The sequence below is a fragment of the Lissotriton helveticus genome, chromosome 1_1, assembly GCF_964261635.1.
Source record: "Lissotriton helveticus chromosome 1_1, aLisHel1.1, whole genome shotgun sequence".
Taxonomy (NCBI): domain Eukaryota; kingdom Metazoa; phylum Chordata; class Amphibia; order Caudata; family Salamandridae; genus Lissotriton; species Lissotriton helveticus.
This window is the reverse complement of record NC_136057.1, coordinates 575,237,185-575,259,701: the sequence shown is the minus strand read 5'-3', so window position 1 is coordinate 575,259,701 and position 22,517 is coordinate 575,237,185.

Below are 22,517 nucleotides of genomic sequence, written 5' to 3'. Positions count from 1 at the left end.
TATCATCCAGTTCCCTTATAAATGTATTATGATCTCTACTAGCCCCATTATTATAAACATTAAACATGGTCAGCCTTAGTCCTTTGCCCCTAAACCGTACTGCCTGTAGGGCATGCGAGCACCAGTCCATATTGGACCATGTGCCCTGGATGTTCAGATCTACATAAATAGAGAGTCCTCCCCTCGCTCTACCTGATCGTGAATTCAGTGCCTGGATAAAAAAACATTTGTACCCCTGGATGTGAAAGGGGCTGTTGTCAACCACCCATGTCGCCTGAAGGCTGATTATCTGGTACTTGGTGATATATTGTCGCCACTCCGGGTTGTTAAATTTAGATGCCAGGCCGGCTATATTCCAAGAGATAACTCTTACTACTTCCGCTGCTTCCCCTGTTACACTCATAGTCCGTTTTCCGTCAGAGGTTCCTGCATACCCTAGGAACGACCCTCTGTCCCCCATCGGTGGTTCAGTGATTCTATTCCTTATCTGTATTATTTCTGGATCCCCGTTCCCAGTGGTGGTTATTAGTTGTGCTGGTGAAATTTGCAACCCTGTTTCCACTGGTGAACACACTCTAGCTGCATCAACTGGAGGCACCCTTCTCTGAGCCTTAATGTTATCCTCCTTGAGTCAGTCATTAGTATCCAGTGAGCTCAATACCTCATTCTGTTACTTAATGTGACTGGGTCAAAATAGGGAGCTACTTGAGAACTGGGCTGTCCCTTACCAATAATCCCAATATTATGGGGGGGGTAAATAAACCTCAATGGGACTACATTGACATAATCATGATGAATTCTAGATGATCCTGCCTGCCTCTAGATATCATCCACCAATCTGGGGGAGCCAAAACTCACCAAGACACAGTCACCTTCCATGCTTTTATTTGACTTGCCCACCCATGGTACCCTTCTAACCATTTTAAAGTTGTTGTGCAAGTGGTCACCCAACACAGTTTTGTTAGCCAAGAAATGAAGGGCTTTATTCTTTAATGTAGTCCAATGTTCTTCACGACCATCCTGAGTTTTCGGGACATTTGCCAAAATTACTGAGTATGGGCATGCCTCCGGGGGGAGATGCAATGAAAACTCTTTTTTGGGAGGCTTTATCAGTGGACTTAATCTCCCCACAGGGCTGCAAGGACTGTGTTTTACTCCCTCCCTAGCTCCTGAAGCAGGAGATAACGTAGTGGATACTACTGCTTGAGTTGTAACTTGAGGCAGAGGGATGATAGAGTCCACCAAATCATTTACTCTAGTTGTAATTATATTCAAAGGATGAGCTACAGGTGGATCATTCCCAGGTGATGGATTTTTTTGAGCTCGGAAATGTTTTTCAATGACACTTAATCTTCCGTCTATAAGCTCAAGTTTGGCCATAAGCGGAGAAATAAAAGACCTAAGCCGTTCGTCCATAAGCCTAATAAACTCAGACATACCACTTCCCTTATTAGCCACTACTTCTTGCACAGTCTGCTCATTTCTACCTGACACACTGCCTTCAGTGGCCATGGATGGAACTTTATCTTGCTGACCACCCAGCCCAGATGAGGAGTTTACATTCCTTGGTTGTTTAGCTTGTTGCCGGCTTCCTTTGGGAGCATTACTGGCCTTTCTTTTACCCAGCATAGTTTTAGCACTATTCACCGGCATTGCCCGATGTTGCCTAGTGCGTGTTGCCGGGGGTGAGGGGGGTAAGCTGTTAGCAGGGGAAGGAACCGAGCTGATGGACAAGCTGTCATCTAGAACTGACCCATTAGTTACCTGTGGGAGATTTGTGGGACCAGATAAAACAATAGGAAAATCCAACGACTCTGGCATTAAGATAGGGGGAACAATATGACATGATGGGTCCAGGGACCACCTCCTTTCAACAAGTTCAATTTCCTTGGCCACAACAGATTCGGCCCGTTTAAGGAAGGCATCCAGAGTCCCAACAGCTCCACCCCCCGAACACACTTTAGGGTTAGCTTTAGCCATGACAGTGCAATAGAGTACACCAGAACGTTAATAAACAGATATCTTAACCCAAGTCTGCTAAAGCTATAGCCCTGATGTACCACTGTCTTACAATGTCTCGCACCTTACTTGTTAGTATCTCTATTATTGGTCAACCATAGGTGTAAGAGAGGTGGCCCGGCCCGGCCTCCTTCGGCCCCGGACGGCCACAGATGGCCCTGCCCTTGTCCCGGGCTTCTCCCGGCGCGCACCCGCGCGACGAAGTACCGGTATGCCCTTTAAGAGGGAGAGCGGAGCCAAGCCCGGCCGAAAGGTATGAGCGGAGCTAAGCCCGGCCCGCAGGGAACAAGTCTGCCCAGTCAATATCGATCCCAAAGGGGACTCGGCCCCGGTATGCCCTTTATACGCCTTCTAGTGCCACGCGATGACGAATGCGGCGTCCTTGCCGCTGGCGGGACAGCTGGGAAGTGTAGTCCAGAGAGGGGACTCGGCGGAGCCAAGCCCGGCCAAGAGGGAGAGCGGAGCCAAGCCCGGCCCACAGGCGCTGCAAACAGAGAGGGGGCTCGGCAGAGCCAAGCCCGGCCGAAAGGTATGAGCGGAGCTAAGCCCAGCCCGCAGGGAACAAGTCTACCCAGTCAATAGCAATCACCTACAATCCTTTAGATCAATACAGACGCATCACCCTGCATGGCTCCTCGCAGCTTGCTCCTCAACGTCAACACTTTCTCTGTGAAGATACTGTGTGCAGCGAGCCCTGCGTTGCTCCTGTTTCCGACCCACACCCCATCACGGTCATCTTGAATTTTCAGATTTCACCCGGCCTAGTGCAACCAGATAGCCCCAGTTGGTGCTTTAAGTTTCTAAGCACTATATTTCAAGATAGTATTTAAAAATTCATAACTCTGGTTGTACTTATTGGACATTTTTCATTTTGGTTTTGTTTTGTTCATTAAATTAAGTTCTATTTTTCTAACATGGTGTATATTATTTTTGTGTGGTGTTTTTCACTGTTTTACTGTATTAAATGTTGCACCAATACTTGCCCACATTGCCTCTTAAGTTAAGCCTAACTGCTTTGTGCCAAACTACCAGAGGGTGAGCACAGATTAATTTAGGGTGTGTATCTGACTTGCCCTGACTAGGATTGAGGGCCGTACTTGGACAGGGTGCATACCTCTGACAACTAGAGACTCAATTTCTAACAAGCACCATTTCTGCTGGATAGTAAGGAGCATGCACCACTGTGTGTTGCTTTGTACTGACACAAAGCCTTAGTAAATCTGGGCCCATGCTTCTTTGTCAACAAAGGCCTTCTCCAGAACAGTCAAGCCACTTACAGCATGAGTTGGAATGCAGATGGGACCTGGGAGGTAGAGACTTTTTGTAATTACTGGCGTGAGTCACTGGGCAGGCCTGTGGAAGAAGGATGACAGAGGAAGGGAACCTTCTGTCACCTTATTTCTATTCTGTAGTGGATGGGACTTTGGGATAGCCATTGCAATAAAGAATATCTCTAAAACAGGAACTGTGTTACTTTGCTAAAGGTTCTGGGTGGAGAAACTGCAAGAATGTTAATTTTATTGAATGTGGGTTATTTGCCAATACACTACATACTGCCACCATCTTTCGTGCTACATCGGAACTTCAACTCTGCTGCCGTACCCCGCAAGGGACTTGAGGCACAAGACTCTGTTCTTGTGCAAGGAATAGAGGAGCCAGGCCCTCACAGGGACCTGCTCTACATAGCGACAGCATCACACCTGCCTCATATGGGTGGAGGGTGTGCCTGTCTTCGTCCGTCATTGCCTGAAAGAGGATGGGCTGTGCAACCTTTCTTGGCCTGGCGATACATCCAAGTTAAGGTACTGTTGGAGTAATAGTAATAGTAATAGTAATCCTATTTGCGTCATTTGATCTGAATAAAAGGGTGAAATCGCCTTTTGCGGAAATTTCTGACTCCAGAGAGGGTGAACAGAGGGGGAGCCTGCATGGGGCATCCTAATGTCCACTCTAAATTTTGAGTCACTGATATTTGAAATGGCAAGGCCTCTGACATCATCATCCCAATGAATAACTCCTCACTATCTTCAATAATGTAAAATAATAGGATCAAATGGGCAAAAGGAAAATAACAAGTACCAGACTGGTTACAGAGCCCAAAAGCTGCACCCTAAATTCCCTTTTAGCTCAGGCAGTAGGAGTCATCTCAAAAGAGATTGAACTAGTGCAGAGGTGCCTATCATTAGACTTTACTGAGCCCTTGGTTGTTTAACCAGGGAGCGGGCTCACTGACTAAACCCAAGAACCTGACTGTCTTGCTACCCCCCCTACTTGCACCAAAACCTGACCTGTCTGCGCTAGATTGTCTCACCTTTCTAATGCTGGTCATATCCCTAAAAGGAGAAATGGTCCTAGCGGTCTGATGTCCAGATTGATCATTTAGTCAACCGCCCTGCAAAGATGCAACAGTGAGGTACAGTTTAGCCAGTATAGTGCAATGATGGCTCAAATGGGTACATATGATTTTTGTTATGATTGAGTCTTTTGTAAGCCCATTAGTGAAACACTTAGATGTTTTGGAAATACAAATTGTAAAATTTACAGCATCACAAGAGGAGGCAAATCCTGGTAACGGGAACACACTGACCTCATCATTGATGCCCACCACTGACCCTCAGGCATGTCCGCAACGCCCTCAGCGCAAGGAAGCTACAAGCAGCATAAACTTGGATTTTCAGCCATTATCCAAGATGCATAACAAGAGGAATCTAATCCTAGTAAAACGAACACACAGCCCTCATTAATAATGCTCACCACTGACCCACTAGCTAGTGCCCCAAAACCACATAATCCTCCCCCAGTAAGCTGGCATGTGCAAGTCGCTCTGGTTTCCTCAGCACACAGAGGCTCAACAGCATAACTCTGGAACTTCAGCCAATACCCAAGAGGCTAGGCAACTCTGGATCAAGGCCTTTAACAGGCAGCAACATACATCTATGAATAGTCTGTTAAATTTCACCCCAGAAGCATGGCCATACGAAGTTGTCATGGCCAATGTCCCTGCGCTTACACTGACAGTCACAGAGACAAATGACGAGTTAAAACATAAGGTGTGCCATTGTGTCACTAGGTATGCCAATTTTAACATTTAATATCATGCAAACATTTAATTTGCGAGGAGGATAAGTTGGATAATCCCTTTGAGGAAAAGCCTGAGCGTAGATTGTGTTGTCTTAAATTCTTAATATACAGATCTGGTACACTATCTCTTTTCCCAAACCAGTGTTGACCCCTGTGTAGGGAAGCAAATCATTCTTCCCCCATGGGGTTTTATTGCAAACACTTGCAGCAGTTACCTGCCAAATAATGAGGTACATCAATCAGTCCATTCCACACAATGTTTAGGTTCTGTATTGATCTAAAATAGATTCTTTCAGATTTGAATGACTGACAATGCAAGTAAATTAATACCTATATGACTTCCATGTTGGCAGTCAGCCCTCCTGCTTCCAGATGATTACATCTGATCCATATAGCATGGTGTCTTGCCTTACCATGATTTGCAAGAACATTGCCAGTATCACTTCTAAAACGGCCATTGAGGACTGGCTCAACTGTGCCAAAAACCATGACATCATCATGCTACAAGTAACCTGGGACACCAAGGATATTGCACACCAGCAGGCTCCTCACCAGAGGTTAGAGCGAGCTAGGGGGATTTGTAACTTTCTTCTGCCATACCTGGCACTTAAGTCTATGTTGATCCCTTTTTCACATCCTGGTATTCAGATCCTCTGGGTTATTTAATATCAATTTAATTTCTTCTGATAAACTTTAATAATACGGTAAACCAACAAAATAAATGTTGTAACGTAAACATCCTGTTTACTGTCATTGAAATTTTTAAGTAAAGGTCTTGCTGTACACTAAGGTGTTTTAATGTTACTATAGTAGGGTATTTCAATACGAAGATTGGATATTGTATGACCTTCTCTCACCCTTTCTCTACCAGTGATATATCTTCGTATCAACTCAACATGCATGCACGTGATAGGGGACCAAACTTTATAAAGGTCTATAAGAATATGATCTATGTAACTATGTCAAAATGTCAACATTTTGGGTAAGGAAGAAAAAAAAACTTTAATATTTGTTGACTGGGATCAGGGAACCATAACTGATTATATCTTCATTTCATGTTCTTTGCACTTGTACGTTGTACATCAAAAACAGTTACAGTGATCATAACGCTAATGATTTAATTTGATGTGCCTATGCATACTAATAACGAGTTATGGAATGGCCTAACAGACCCCACTGCCAAAGGCAGGGACACTGGCCCAGATTCTCAAATGAATCACAGAAAGCAGCGCAGCAGCCAAAAATGCTGTGCTGTGCTACGCTCTTCGTCTACATGGCTCTGCTCGCCCCCCTCGTCAGAACCTATGGACTCCACATTTTGTCATACGCAGACGACACCCAGCTTATCCTCTCCCTGTCCAATGAGCCCAACACCGCCAGACACAACTTTTGAGAAGGCATAGAAGCCATCGCCAAATGGATGAAAAACAGCTGCCTACAACTAAACGCAAACAAAATGGAAGTACTCATCATGGGCTCAAACCCAGAAGCCTAGAACGACACCTGGTGCCCCCCCCCCCGCCCTCAGACGCCCGCCCATCCCCACGCATGCAACCTGGGAATCATCCTGGACTCAGAGCTCAAAATGGACGCCAGATCAACTCCGTCTTGTCTTCCTGCTTCCACACCCTCTGCCTCCTACGTAAGACCTTCAAATGGATCCCCTCGAACACAGAAAGACCGTCACTCCCACCCTGGTCACCAGCAGGCTCGACTACGGCAACGCACTCTATGCCGGAATAAACAAAAACTGCACCCGCAAGCTACAGAACATCCAAAACGCCTCCGCAAGACTGGTCCTCAACCTGCCACGCCACTGCCACCTCTCCCAACACCTGCGCACACTCCACTGGCTCCCCATCGAAGCTAGAGTCACCTTCAAGATGCTAACCCACGCTCACAAGGCCCTCCACGACACCGGACCAGCATACCTGAACAGCCGACTCAAATTCCACCCACCCCAAAGGATCCTACAATCAGCCCAGCTCTCCTACGTCGTTGTCCCCCGCACCAGAAAGACCAGATCGGGAGGCCGCTCCGTCTCCTTCCGTGCTGCCAGTGCCTGGAATGACCTTCCGCTCCACCTCAGACAGATAACATCGCTCCTCATCTTCGCAAGAAACCTCAAAACCTGGCTCTTCAACAGACCCCCTTCTTGATGGGCTGGAACTTGCGAAGCTCTCCACACCCCCAGTGCCTTGAGACCCTTACGGGTGAGTAGTCACGCTTAACAAACACCTGATTTGATTTGATTTGATTTCTACTAATGTTAGTAGATAGGGTTTAGCGTCAAAAAGCATGGGTGGTTACATTGAAATGCCCATGTACCACCCATGTAGCGACCCCTGGACGCAAAGCAATTCAAAGCAGCGTTTCATGCTGCTCTGTGATACTTTTCCATAGAAACCACCTCAAATACCAATTTTCATTGGTTTGTTAATCCCCAAAAAGTCTAACACAAAGCTAAACCTTTGTGAATCTTGGTCTTTGACTTAGGGTGGCGAGTTGCTATCTAAATATTTTTCTGTTATACAATTAGGGCATGTATCACTATGATAAATGAACACCTACTAGTTGATACCTCATGTAACAGACAAACTATTGATGCCTTTGTCACCCTGGGTCAGAATAAAAGAGAATTACTTATGACACCAACGCACTGAAAAATAAAGGTTACCCATTCTAACTGGTTAAATAGGCCCTGTAGAGAATCAAATCAGCACTTGAGAACCGCCCTAACCAACCAGAGTTAGTGCCAATATCATAAAAAAAAGGGTAACATATAAACAGGCCATCTTGGAAAGGAACCGGACTATCAAAAATTAAACTTGGAAGCATTTAATCAGTGCATGTGCAACCAAGGCACAAGGGGCTTTTGGAAAATAGTGAACTCAAGCAATCCTTCCATTAGACAGTCAGACGGCCTGGGACTAACATCAAAGCTGACATATGGGGCAAGCTCCTTTGGTCCATTTATTGCCTGGGATCACATGGGGAAAACTAAATGGCTTTGTTATACCCGCAGCGCTCTCTCAATATTAAATTTAAACTTCATGAGACTGCTATCACCCGCAATCAATCCCACAAAGCCCCTGGCCTTGATGGCGTCCAGATGGACGTGTGGAAAGCAAGGAGTGAGTTCTGGCTACCCTTTACCCCGAGAGCATTAAATTCCACAATCACCTCTTATTCACCGAATTCGTGATTATAATTCTGCAATTATAATCACGGTGTTCAAGAAAGATAATAGGTAAGAGCCCCGTTGTTTCAGGCCCATTTCCCTGCTTCACTCTGTGGTAAAAATTGTTGGACTGTGGCCAGGAGTGAAGATTCTACCATCATGCCAGCTGCCTATAATGGCTTTAGGGAAGGGCTTGTTACCAAGAGCAATGCCTGAATCTTGTTCTGCTCATAAATAAATAAACTGTAGTCAAGAATGGAGCACAGCATCTTATCTTTTAAGACCTGAGCTGTTCTTTTGACTGGGTTAACTGGGCGACGCTTCGGGACATTTTAGCAGAGATGGGCCTAGATCATGATTTGGTAGACTTCCTTTAAGCTCGTCATTCTGATTTAATGGTCTTGATCCAGCGCTCTCACCAAAATATTTCACAAATGACACTATCTACTACCACAAAACTTACACTACAACGCTAGGCCCATAACAACAATAGAGCGCTTGAATCATGAGGCGATAAGATCTAAATATAGTTGTTTAAACTAACTACAATAATCAAGACCAGCTTGTCATTTTAGAAAGTTTATTTTAACACATCTATAAAAACTTAGGTTTTGGTATTTTATTAAACAAGCATTAGAAAATGTCATAAAGAAAGATTTATTCAGTATTAATAAAAAAAGCATAAATCAAGAATTATTATTCATTAGCAGGAATAAGTAAAATTAAGCATTTTCCAAAATCCTAACTATATCTCTGTCTCTACCCTCATCACCTAATAATAAAGTAATTAATAAAAACTCCTGTCCTCACGTGTAAAGTCCATCAGCATAACATCGTCCTCCAGAATTCTCGAGCGTAAGCCAACTATGTGTTCTCTGAACCTATTCTTATACCCTAAATTGAGCTGAGCTAACTATTTTTCACATTCCAGCAAACAAATTCTAGTTCTCCAGTGGCTGAGCCACCTCGTACCACAGTAAACTGTGACACCTCCTTCTTACATGCCCGGGCAAATTCACTAGTCCATTGTTCATTTAGAAGTCTTGGCAGTTCTTCCTTAGTCTGCTACATTTTGTAGCGACAGCTTCCTTTTAACCTTGAGCCAGTCAGCTCTGAACTCCCGTGGCACGTTAGCAAACGTTAGCAAATTTCTCCAAAAAGTCATCTTTTTAGCAGTTCAATCCAAAACCTTTCAAAATAAAAGCTCAGAGGCCTTTTCCATCCTTCTCAGAATTATTTTCACTTGAGCCATTTTCATCATTAGGCCTCTCTCAGAAAGCGTCAATTTTCTGCGCCACTGTCCCTGCGCCACTTTTAAAAGTGTACTATTTTCCTGCAGCCATCTCTAAGCTTCATTTGTAAAACTATTATATAAACAAACACAAAGAATAATTAATGAAAGAAATACAGTTTGTTCTGTTGCCTCCCATCATTGCTAATAATTAACCCATTAGTCTAAATTACCTAGCAGTAAAGCACAAATAAAGCAGCATTTTATATCTACCAGTCTTCATGAATCCATAAAACCTTATGTGCACCTAGAATAGTAGAAATGACATCACATAGACAAGGGAAGCAAAATAAGCACATGCCATTATTTTAAAAACAGCTGCTATTAGTTATGACATGACAATAGACAAGATTAATTTATTATTTCCCACATACATGAGAATGCAACATAATGCACATTTATGAGCACACATATTAATTTCCCACGTGTTCGGTAATGTAATGTAACTTTAAACTAGGTTGAATTATTATACACACAGCACAAGTTGTTAGCATTATTAATTTATTTATGGAAGTGTGACTTCACGGGTTTAAACAGATTTCTGTTTTCTATCCCGCTCCATCAACTCCCTCATCTGGTGATTAACAAATCACCACACCACCACCCAATATTTTAGCAAAGATTTTATCTAAGATGAACATGATTCAATTTCACCTGTGTTAGTATTTCTAAAGACTTATCTCATCAGTTTATCTGCAATTCTCATATTGAGTTTTAAGAAACCCCTCTAGTTCTATTTCTTTTTCTTGTGTAACATACAACTAAGCTTCAATAAATGTGTTGCAAAAACTATAACTAATAAAATGTCTGTATCTTACTTGTCATATTAACTTTAAACTTCTCCTTGTTAATTTCTAAAAGAACAATAACCTAAATTAACCAAAGCTGAATTATTAGGAGCATATATATCAGAGACATCTTACAACATTTTTAAAATTAAGCATCTTGAGCTTGTTGAATGTATTTTCATTAAGCTTGCAAAGAAAAATAAAAAAAAATGTTTAAAAACACCCCCTTTTTCAAAATTTTTTTTTTATACTCTTTAAACCTTCTAACAGTTTTTCTTCGACCTAATGTCACAAATTAATTTTTTTCAGCTAACACAATTTCTTCGACCTTGTGTCATCTAACACATTTTCTTCAGCCTTATGCCAAAAACAGAAAACCTAAAAATTTAACAGGTATGTACTTCAATCATTGTCACTTTTGTTTTCAATCTCTTTTTGACTCTCATCATTTACCTCCATTACAGATATCATTTCTATTTTCTTTCCTGCCTCACTTTTCTTTACAGCATCTTTTTCACTTGATATCTCATTAATCTGTTTCTTTGATCTGTATCTCAATTTGAATTTTAGGCCTTCATTTTCTCCTGGCCATTCATCACTTTTTCTTGGTAATTTCTTCTTTTGCTTGGTCACATTACATTCTGTTCTCCAAGCTCCTTTTCTGAATTTTCTTATTTCAGAATCTTCATCACTTTCATCAGTTTCAGTGTCAGATATTTTCATTCTGGACTCAGGTACTTCTTTACTCAGCAACTTCACTCCGTTAGGAACGTCATCTTTGTAGCTGGTACTTGGCAATTCTTTTTCTTTTTCTTCAATTACCTTCAACTTCCCAGTTTCAGAATTCTTGTTCCTGCTTTCAGAGCTACTTTTCTGCTTTTCAATACTCTCCTGGTCTTCAATCACAATCTGATCACATTCTTCTTCTGCTTCTTTTTCTGGCAGATTTCCATCATTTTCTAAGTCTTCAGTCACAACTTTCAAGTCTTCTTCAATCAAGGCTTGTTTTCTATTCATGTTCTCCAGATGTCGACCAACTTGTCGATCTTCAAGATCTGGATTCTCTTCAGGCTCTTCTTCAGAATCTGAATCATCAATTGTGACACTATTCTCATCAGGATTTTCAGGTGTAGATACACGAAAAGTATGGCCAGTGTCAATCCACTTCTTCAGTCTTTTGCATTTCTCTGCATTTATTGTGACAAGACTGACTAGCCTCCTTTTCTGCCACCTTGGCACTAGAGAATTTCTTTTTAGACGAACCTTTTTCCTGATCCTTTTACCTGGTAACAATTCAAGTACTTGCTCTTTTTCTCTTGTTTGTACTTCAGTTTCATCTTCATCAAACACAGAAATCATTTCATCTGATAAATTCCTGCAGTTCTCCAAATTGATGCTATCATTGATAGGCATCATTCTCTTCTCTGGTATGAATGACTGTCTCATGACCTTGTCCATCATAATCTCACGTGGACTTAAATCTGTCTTTTTATCAGTAGTGTTTCTCAGAAACATCAAAACAAGTGGAAGAACATCTGTCCACTTTATACCTGCAGCTAGGCACATTTCTGCATCTCTGTCTTTTATAGTAACATTCTCATGCTCCTCAACATCTAAAATTTCTATTCTATCTGTACAATGGAGCAATCTGTTTTCAATATGTTTTCTGTTATCTGATAACTTTGCAACAGTAATTTCATCATGTCGCATCTGAAATGTTTCAATCCATTTTGTAATCAAACAGAAAATCACAAAAATGTAGCACAGTTTATCATGCAGTGCCATCTCATAGAAATCCATTTGTAATCTGGTCAATGAACCACTCTCTTGTAATTCTGTTTCCATTTTCACAATTATTCTCTTAATTGTGTTCACTTGCTGATATGTCAGACACATCTGGTAAAGAAATTCTACAAATCTTTGGTACATTCTGTCCATGTCAGTAATCATGCTATTTAGCAAAACTACTCTGTCATCTTTGTGTATCCAAATCTCATCCTTATCTTGCTGTCTAAAATCTGTACTCAACCATGTGTTTCTCAACCATGTGTTTTTCTCCTCATGAGTTGCATCATCTCGTAAGTCTTTGACTACCTGCCATGTTTCAACTGTAGCTGTTAGTATTTGTGAACTCAAAGCATGTTCATCATTCATTTTGTATGCTGCACATATCACGACAGCAAACCTTTCTGCCAATTGAATATCATCAATCAACCCTTTAATTAAATTTGCATTTCTGAAAAGCGAACCTGCAGAAGTCAATGTTTCAATCTGTTGATCAATTGCATCCTTTACTTTGATGTCTTCACTCAAAAGAACATCATTTTTATACCAATATTCTGGAAGTGCATCTATTCTTTTTAGACTGTTTTCTTGTTCATTAATTAATCCTGTATCTCTTTTCTCTGTCTGTTTATTAACAAAAATTTGTAATGGCAATGAAGCCATGTCATTCTGCTGAACCATTACCTGTCGCTGTATTTGTAGCTCTTTATTTAGCTCATTTATCTCAGTTTCCCTTTTAATTGACCAGAATTTTGACTCGTCTGACTGTGTCAATTCAATTAGGTCAATGTCAGACTTCTCACTTACCAGAACTGAAGTCATCTCTGTTTCTTGCTCGGTTGTAATCCCTACTAGTTCAATCTCAAGTACAATGGAATAAACCTTTTCAGTTAAAGGGACCTTTAAAATTGCGGAATTAATTTCATCTTTTCTAAGTACATGGACTATCTCTGTTTCCATAATTTTCATGGACTCCTTTAAATCATTTGATGAATTTACATAACCAGGAATATTAATTCCAGATGTACCAATCATTTCATCATGTTTTTCAATTGCATTAATTTTAATAAAATTCTGAACTGGCACTTTATCAGTTTGATCTGACACTTTTGGCGTTATATCAATCTGCTCTGGGGGTCTTCTTGAATTTCTGTTCTGATCCATATTTACAATATCAATTTTACATTGATCAATATTTTCTACTCTGACACCTTTATTATTTATTTTCGCTAATTTTGGAATCTTTAATTTATTCTCGCATTTGGCTACAACCCTTTTCATTTTCTTATATAAGGAAGACATTTTCTTTAATTAATTTGGTAAATGTACTCTTTAAATTTGCCTTGCAGCGCTTGCTGATCAATTAATTAATTAATTTAACACTATCAGGTGTAGAAAACCTTATAATTTGGTCAATTTAATATTTCTCTTAATTTACCTGTATTACTAAATTTAATTAACCTGTAAAGAAAAATATCAATTTGCAAAAACAGTAGCAACGCAAATTTTTTATTTATAATAATACCAACATATAATCACATGTGTTTTGAATGTACTTATTTTTCACTTACACACCTTCTGCAACGTATACCTGTGAAAAAAGAAAACCTAATCTGTTTGCCTTAATTTAAATATAATTTCTTGTTGCCACTTTGAACACAGTGCAACTTTCCTAATTACACCAGTAATTACAGTAACTAGCAAAAATGCTTGGAAATATTTATTTATTTAATTATGTTGTACTACTACTTAATGTTGCATTAATTAATAATTAATGTCATCACTTTAATCACCTTTGATGCAATTAGCCTAATATATCTGCTATATTTATTCACTAATTAATAGCAAAATGTGTTGTAAATATCCAAAACAATTAATAAAATCAAGCTTAAAATGAAGCTTTGGGCATTTATAATGTGGAAAATCTAAATCTTCAGTAAAAAGTAAACAATATGCATCATCACGAGTGTTTTGACTAATCAGCATATGGCTGCACAGCGCTCAGCCAACCTGAATGCCTGCTAGAGCCTTAACCAATCCGGTAGCAGCTCTTCTATGACACTGCGCCGTCTGAGCCAATCAGGATAAGGCTCTTCTCGAGCAACTACAAACAAATCTCCCTCAACCAAGCCTCCTAAAGAAAATTTATGTTCAGGAGGCGTAGCGCGATTTCACTATTAGCGCTCACCAGCACTCCCTCTAAAAGAAGAAGAGGAAATCACACACGGAGCTCTGACCAATCATGTCACAGCTCATGACAACACACGTCACAGCCAACTCCTTGTTTACACTTGGGAGAACCTCGCCCAATCCCAGCGCGGCTCACTGAGCCTTCCTTAATCAAGCCTAGACGACCTCGAGGCTCACGAAGCCTCAACCAATGAGGTCGCGGCCTTTGTGTGACGCTACGCGTCAACAACCAATGGGTGCGCAGCCTTGTGATGACGCGCCCAAACAAGGGCGTCTCCCTCTATGACGAGCACTCTTTACAGCCGCAGTCAGTTTCCCTCCACATGCGCTCCACTTTGTATATGCCACGCCCGAGGCTAGTACACATCTCGAAACTACCCATCATAAGCAACAACAATCATTTAATACGGGGACATTTACCCACGAAGCCTCATCCAATCAGAGCACAGCTCACGGAGCCTCGCCCAATCACAGCGCGGGTCTGCCTATGACGCGACGGCGTTCTAGCCAATGGCAGCGCGGCGGCTTACGTAGTCAGCCGCTGCAGCTGGCAGCTCTCCCCAGGCAGCAGCCCCTCCTTCACAAAATGCTCGGGACACATTTAACTATGTTTTAAACCATTAGAGTACATCTAGCAACACGGGGATATTTATAATTACGATTTAATGAGCCCACAACGCTACACTTCACTTTTAAAACAGTGCAACGCTCGCCAGCATACATCAGTTGTGATGTGACATGCAATCAAATCAGTTTTTCTCTAAAATTTAGCGCGATCTGCAAAAGGAGGACAGTAATCACTGCGCTGTTTTGTTCTGACACTCCGGGAAATCTGAACCAATCAGAGCACTACTCAATGATGACGCTCCAGACAGTTCTACCAACCAGAGCGCGGCAGGGCGATGACGTATGCAGCAGCTGCAGCTGCAGTCTCTCCCCACACGCTCTCACTCGCAAAACCAGCCCCTCCCTTACAATTTTCGATCGGGGCACATTATAATCGTTTTAAACTACGGAGAACAATTTATTATTATAATTAAAGTGTGGAATGTTTATAAAATTAATACTTATCACTTTTTACTTATTTAAAATTGTTTAACAACGTGGAATATCTTAATTATAGTCTAATTAACACAGAACATTCTAAAATGCTCCTGAATGTTTTAAAATAGCACAGTTCACCTTTTTATACTTTTCAACTATGCTGAACACTTTTGAATTGAATTTTATTAACGTGCAGAGCTTTTAAATGTATTTAAACACTACACAATATCATAAAAAGTCTTAGAATGGTACAGACTTTATCCTGAACTTTCCTAAGTACCTTAGAATTACTTTTGGTACATTTTAGTGAATACAAAAAACGAAACTCATCTGTCTGCTTCTCTAATTAGGATAGTTTACATACATTCAAGTATCCACACTTCGGAATAGTCGGCGCTATTCACATTAAGGATAATTTCCATTTGCCAGTAGAGCAACTCTTACCCTACCCTTCTAACACGTAAAAATATGAACTCATTTTCCTCTGAACGCACTGCGAAGTGACAGTATCTAAGAGTTCCACTTGAACATACCTTACAAAACAATCTCGCACTTTCACACTGAAAATTCCCTAACTTCAGACACACATGAAATCCGTACAGGACTCAAACCTGTTTATAGAAATCATGCACCGTTAGCAAAATAACACCGTTATCCGTACAGGACTCTAACCTGTTTATAGATATAAAACATGTACCCCTACAGGACTCTAACCTGTTTATAGATAATCATGCACCGACATTACCCTGCCCTTCACTCAAGCTTGAATATAACTAATACTCTTATCACAGTGAGTTTTATGGAAGGCGCTTTGTCCCTATTCTCATGCTGCTCTAATTTCTTAGAAAACCCTCACTATTACAAGATTCACACCTAGCCCTAAAACTGTGTTGCACGGCGACAACACTGTATTGCACGGCGACAATACTTCTGGTACACGGCGATACCAACAGTGATACTCGGCGATATCACAGAAACAGATCAGATATTCTGCATGACTACCTTCTCATCACACAGTTTTTGTACCGGTACACACATAGCACAAAATAAACAAACTCAACATGTGTTAAAACTTAATCCTATGAATTTACCAACATATATGTATCATGCATGTAACATGTATGTCAAAAACAACATATATAAACCGTCCGATGGCTACCAGAAATTGATCCAGCGCTCTCACCAAAATATTTCACAAATGACACTATCTACTACCACAAAACTTACACTACAACACTAGGCCCATAACAACAATAGAGCGCTTGAATCATGAGGCGATAAGATCTAAATATAGTTGTTTAAACTAACTACAATAATCAAGACCAGCTTGTCATTTTAGAAAGTTTATTTTAACACATCTATAAAAACTTAGGTTTTGGTATTTTATTAAACAAGCATTAGAAAATGTCATAAAGAAAGATTTATTCAGTATTAATAAAAAAAGCATAAATCAAGAATTATTATTCATTAGCAGGAATAAGTAAAATTAAGCATTTTCCAAAATCCTAACTATATCTCTGTCTCTACCCTCATCACCTAATAATAAAGTAATTAATAAAAACTCCTGTCCTCACGTGTAAAGTCCATCAGCATAACATCGTCCTCCAGAATTCTCGAGCGTAAGCCAACTATGTGTTCTCTGAACCTATTCTTATACCCTAAATTGAGCTGAGCTAACTATTTTTCACATTCCAGCAAACGAATTCTAGTTCTCCATTGGCTGAGCCACCTCGTACCACAGTAAACTGTGACACCTCCTTCTTACATGCCCGGGCAAATTCACTAGTCCATTGTTCATTTAGAAGTCTTGGCAGTTCTTCCTTAGTCTGCTACATTTTGTAGCGACAGCTTCCTTTTAACCTTGAGCCAGTCAGCTCTGAACTCCCGTGGCACGTTAGCAAACGTTAGCAAATTTCTCCAAAAAGTCATCTTTTTAGCAGTTCAATCCAAAACCTTTCAAAATAAAAGCTCAGAGGCCTTTTCCATCCTTCTCAGAATTATTTTCACTTGAGCCATTTTCATCATTAGGCCTCTCTCAGAAAGCGTCAATTTTCTGCGCCACTGTCCCTGCGCCACTTTTAAAAGTGTACTATTTTCCTGCAGCCATCTCTAAGCTTCATTTGTAAAACTATTATATAAACAAACACAAAGAATAATTAATGAAAGAAATACAGTTTGTTCTGTTGCCTCCCATCATTGCTAATAATTAACCCATTAGTCTAAATTACCTAGCAGTAAAGCACAAATAAAGCAGCATTTTATATCTACCAGTCTTCATGAATCCATAAAACCTTATGTGCACCTAGAATAGTAGAAATGACATCACATAGACAAGGGAAGCAAAATAAGCACATGCCATTATTTTAAAAACAGCTGCTATTAGTTATGACATGACAATAGACAAGATTAATTTATTATTTCCCACATACATGAGAATGCAACATAATGCACATTTATGAGCACACATATTAATTTCCCACGTGTTCGGTAATGTAATGTAACTTTAAACTAGGTTGAATTATTATACACACAGCACAAGTTGTTAGCATTATTAATTTATTTATGGAAGTGTGACTTCACGGGTTTAAACAGATTTCTGTTTTCTATCCCGCTCCATCAGTCTCAGTAATGTATGGGATAGAGGGAGAATGCACTAACGTTTGTGAGATCAATGGGTGGTCTGCCAGGGATGTGCTTTGATGCCCATTCTATTTTTGCTTTATACCAGTGTATCCACCTTGGGTAGGGTTTTGGCAACAGTAAAAATTACCCCCTCCCACCTCTATTATATGCAAAGGACGCAGTGTTAATGCCTCAAACCACCTCAAAGATTTGATTGATAATTTTGTGGAATACATGAACAGCTTCGACCTCAAGAGAAACGTTACCAAAATGCACTACATGGCTTCTGGAGCCAGGCTGTCCACGATTAAACCTATTTTTATCAAGGACATCAAGAGAGTAATTTTTTCCCCATATCTGCGGATCACTTTTGATTTACATGGTACTTGGGAGCTTTGTATCTCAAACAGGTCCACTAGGTGTAATTAATTGGCTGGATTACTTTTTGACTTTGCCAAGAATTTGGGGAATGAACCAATACCGGCCTTCTTGGAGATATATAAATGAACATGTATGCCAATACTAACCTATTGAGCAGCTAACTGGGGGTTATTGTGCTACAAAAAAACTCAGAGGTATATTTACAATGAACAAATATTTCTTGCCGAGCACAAATTCATCACATAGCATAAATTACACCATATATGAATCAAATTCCAAAGTCAGGTATTTGCTCATCAGTAGATATGACACTTAGTCCAGATTTATTCTCAGTTCAAAGTTTCTCAATTCACAATAGTCTTTATATTCAGAACATTCTTGCGAATAAAGTATCCAATTCAAATCATCACATCGTAGTTCGATAATCTTATATATAAATCAGCTCCAAATCAAATTTTCACAACGTAGTTCTATACTCTTAAAGTGAATCAACCAAATGGATCAGCCAAGTAAAGCACATCATAAACATTAGGGTCTATTGCCATTCAACACTTCTCCATATTTCAATTAATAGATCACCTCTCTGATATTAAAGAGTTCTGAAACAATACGGGGGAGCCTATAACTCCGACAAGGTTATCCTCGCCAATTGGAACATTTTTTTATTTTATTACTCATTTCTAAGGCACACAAGTACTATGATTACCTTTCTATAGAGTATATTGTCCATAGACAAAAAACAAGTTTTCCACGTCTTAGTAACCAATTTGTATTATAGGTTTTCTTCTAAATCCTAAAAGATAAACGAGCATGTCAGCATTACTCTATCTCTAGTCACAAAAACTAGTAGCATTTTATTACCTCGAAGGTTGCTTACCAATCAAAATATAAGTCCTAATGTTTATTACAGTCTTGGGTAAAGTAATTTGTAGTCAGCACGGCTTCATTTTCATTATTCCTTTTCTTTTTCTCATTCTATAAAATATAGATTTTAAAATTCCAAATTAGGAAATGATCCCCGTCGCTTTGGTGTAAAACCGGTTTTTCAGTTATAAATATATAAATGCTCACCCAATTTGAAAAGAAGTATCCTTATATTTCTTCAATCTTATTTCGCAGTCGTCATCAATTCTTTTAATTCTGAGATAGATTATAAGAACTATTATTAGGTCTGAACTACGTTTTCTGTAAACCTAATTACGGTCAGTTTTAAAGCAGAGATTGTGCTTACCTGGTTAGAGTTGTTATCTCCTCCAACCTCGTAGTCAGTATTACCGGCGTTCTACACGGGCGCCATCTTATGTATGGCAGTCTCTATTGCGTGTAGATTCTGGCGGCGGCCATATTGTGTAAACTAGATTCCTAGGTATTATTACCGCTATTGATTCTAACGGCGGTCATCTTGTGTAGGTAATACCGTCTACACCCAAAACGCTGCAAATATTAGCCAAAATAAGTTATTTGATTCGATTGCTATCAGTCTTCGTGATCAATATTACCTCCCATGCATTGCTTAAAATTAGTCTCTCTCGCGTGTTAAATCTGGCGGCGGCCATATTGTGTAAACTTATTATCTGAGTAGTTTCCCGCTTGGTGATTCTATTGGCGGACATCTTATGTAAGAAGTGCCGACTACACATAGATCATTATTATAACCATTTGTGAGTTTGTATTCTTATTAAGAATTAGCGTAAAATAACCGCATATTTAAATTGTACTTGTTACTGTGCCCTCATTATTACATGTTCAAAGGATATCTTAAGTTCTCACTGGCGATGACTGCCAACGCCGGAGTTGTCCGCGCCCCATATCATTCCACATCAGTTTTTTCTCAAATGTAATAAATTATAACATTAAAAAGTAACAAAAGAGGGTTTAAGAGAGCAAATGCAGAAGTTATATCACAATTAAATAGAAACAGTTCGTATATACCACAATCTTAATTACAGTTCTTAGTATATACTTTTATTTACATTCACTCATTGTTCTCCTAAATAATATTGAAGCTCTGAATCGATATTCAACCCGTCTTCCACTGCTCTAAGGACCATAATCCATCTTGCCTCTTTTCTTCTAAGTTTCAGTAACCTATTTCCTCCTCGTCTATCTAGTGTCACATGTTCTATACCATGGTATAGAAATTTGTGTCTTTCTGTATCATTTCCGTTCTGTATTAGATGTGAGGAAATAGGATACCTTGTATCCCCATTCTTAAGTGCCCTGTAGTGCTCAATCATACGTTCCTTTAGTTTTCTTACTGTGCTGCCCACATAAATTTTACCACATAAACAAGCAATAACATAAATGACATATGAGGTTTCACAGTTGATAAATGAATCAATATGGAATGTCCCAGTATTATTATAATTGAATGTCGTTACTTTCCTCATTGCCCATCTACATGAGCTACAATTTCCACAGTAGTAGAAGCCCTTAGGGCATGATCGAAGCCAGTCACTCTGACTTGTCGATATTGGTAATTTTGGGTAGCTTGGACTCACAATATTAGCCAAAGATCTCCCTTTTCGGTAAGTAATGCTTGGGCGTTCTGTTAAAAAAGGTTTCAAATCTTTATCTGTGGTTAACATTTGCCAATATTTATGCATTATACTGAAAAGTTTATGACTTCCTATCCCAAAATTAGTAACCATTCGAATTTTTTGTTTATCTTTAGAAACCTCTGATTTGTTTTTAGGTTTCAAAGTATCATTTCTTTTCAATTTCTTTACTTTGCAGGCAGCAGCAGAAATAACAGTGTTAGTATATCCTCTGTTTTTGAATCTTTTCATCATATTTTTAACATTAGACTGAAAATCTTCATCTTTAGAGCAGTTTCTTCTTGCTCGGATCATTTCCCCATAGGGGATTGGGTTAATTTGGCTTTTGGGATGGCAACTATCTGCTCTAAGTAGAGCATTGCAACTAGTTTCTTTACGACATACATACTTTCCAATTTATGATTTTCTACATAAAGTTCTATATCCAAAAAAGTCAATTTTTCTTTACTGTAATGGGGAAACTGGAGGCGGAGCTTATTTGGGGCCCAAAAGGCAGCCGATGGATCGATCACATATACTACTGGGGTAGGTTCATCGACGATTGTTTATTATTTTGGAGAGGTACAACAGATGAATTAGACCAGTTTTTTCGATATCTGAATGCGAACGATATGAACATGTCATTTACTACCCATTACAGTAAAGAAAAATTGACTTTTTTGGATATAGAACTTTATGTAGAAAATCATAAATTGGAAAGTCGAATGTTTCGTAAAGAAACTAGTTGCAATGCTCTACTTAGAGCAGATAGTTGCCATCCCAAAAGCCAAATTAACCCAATCCCCTATGGGGAAATGATCCGAGCAAGAAGAAACTGCTCTAAAGATGAAGATTTTCAGTCTAATGTTAAAAATATGATGAAAAGATTCAAAAACAGAGGATATACTAACACTGTTATTTCTGCTGCTGCCTGCAAAGTAAAGAAATTGAAAAGAAATGATACTTTGAAACCTAAAAACAAATCAGAGGTTTCTAAAGATAAACAAAAAATTCGAATGGTTACTAATTTTGGGATAGGAAGTCATAAACTTTTCAGTATAATGCATAAATATTGGCAAATGTTAACCACAGATAAAGATTTGAAACCTTTTTTAACAGAACGCCCAAGCATTACTTACCGAAAAGGGAGATCTTTGGCTAATATTGTGAGTCCAAGCTACCCAAAATTACCAATATCGACAAGTCAGAGTGACTGGCTTCGATCATGCCCTAAGGGCTTCTACTACTGTGGAAATTGTAGCTCATGTAGATGGGCAATGAGGAAAGTAACGACATTCAATTATAATAATACTGGGACATTCCATATTGATTCATTTATCAACTGTGAAACCTCATATGTCATTTATGTTATTGCTTGTTTATGTGGTAAAATTTATGTGGGCAGCACAGTAAGAAAACTAAAGGAACGTATGATTGAGCACTACAGGGCACTTAAGAATGGGGATACAAGGTATCCTATTTCCTCACATCTAATACAGAACGGAAATGATACAGAAAGACACAAATTTCTATACCATGGTATAGAACATGTGACACTAGATAGACGAGGAGGAAATAGGTTACTGAAACTTAGAAGA